The following is a 1153-nucleotide window of genomic DNA, read 5'->3' as shown; positions in this document are numbered from 1 at the left end:
CCCCCCCCCCCCCCTGCCCCCCCTTCTCCCTGTCCTCCCCGCTCTCTAACAGCGTCTCATTAGGCTTCTAAGTTTTCTTTGGGGGATTTCTCTGTTTTTCCTCTCGTGTCACTTTACTTCCTGACAACAGCCGACGGCTCCACAACAAGCTGCTGGCAGATAGAAGAGACGGAAAGGTGGAGAAAAGGTGGAGAAAAGAAGGAGAAACGCGTCGAAAAAGTGGAGAAACGCTACATTAACATTAGCAACGCTACACTAACATTAGCTAAAGAAACGCTACATCAACATTAGCGTGCATGTCAGTGTGGAAATGAATAAAAACTTTAACAACTTTGCTGATTTTGGTTTTATTTCTGTCTTCAGACCAGAAATGTATCTGTAACAAAAACACAAAATGTGCCGAAATCTGAATGGAGTTTGGTGAAGGTTCAACTAAAACATTGTCCTGGTCCTGATTGGCTCTTCTCTTCCTTCATTGGCTGGACGAACGCTCCACCCCCGGCTCTCCACTCTCCAAAGACTTCAAACTGAGGCGACAAAAACAGTTAGAAACAAGCTGTAATGGATCCCTATATAGATAAAGGAAGATCCTTTTAGTTTAACATGAAACAGAAATCCCCATCACCAAACCAACAAGACTCCATGTAAATAATCACTACTTTTAGTGTGTATAGAGCAGCATATCTCCACCAGACTCCATGTAAATAATCACTACTTTTAGTGTGTATAGAGCAGCATATCTCCACCAGACTCCATGTGAATAATCACTACTTTGAGGATGGTAAAACTGAATGGGTTTAATCCAGATTAGTCAGGTTAAATCAGATGTAGTTTAGAGGCTGACCTCTGCAGCCGATCATCACAGAAGGAGCCCAGACGCTGCATCTCACTCTGAAAAAAACTCTAAAAACATAAGAAAGATCAAATTATTTGTGATCTTCTTTATGTTATACTACTAATACTCAGTGTGCGTCAGTACCAGCATCTGTGTGTTGATGGCGTTCAGGCTGCTGGAGTTCTCACGCAGTCGGTTCAGCTGATCATTGACGCTGCTCTCAAACCTCTGAAGCAACACTAACCTACACACACACACACACACACACACACACACACACACACACACACACACACACACACACACACACACACACAC

General features: G+C 43.5%; 1 long non-coding RNA gene across 1 annotated transcript; it reads right to left on the bottom strand.

Moving 5' to 3' along the window:
* Positions 1-334: 334 nt before the first annotated feature.
* On the bottom strand, positions 335-1113 carry LOC117939822. The gene is made up of 3 exons (XR_004655665.1): positions 980-1113; positions 845-903; positions 335-527 (listed from the first exon to the last, which is right to left on the bottom strand). It is a non-coding gene; the product is annotated as an uncharacterized LOC117939822 (long non-coding RNA).
* Positions 1114-1153: the final 40 nt, after the last annotated feature.

Source organism: Etheostoma cragini, unplaced genomic scaffold (genome assembly GCF_013103735.1).
Source record: "Etheostoma cragini isolate CJK2018 unplaced genomic scaffold, CSU_Ecrag_1.0 ScbMSFa_1213, whole genome shotgun sequence".
Taxonomy (NCBI): Eukaryota; Metazoa; Chordata; class Actinopteri; order Perciformes; family Percidae; genus Etheostoma; species Etheostoma cragini.
The sequence above is the reverse complement of the archived record's forward strand: the minus strand, read 5'-3'. Positions and strand labels throughout refer to the sequence as shown.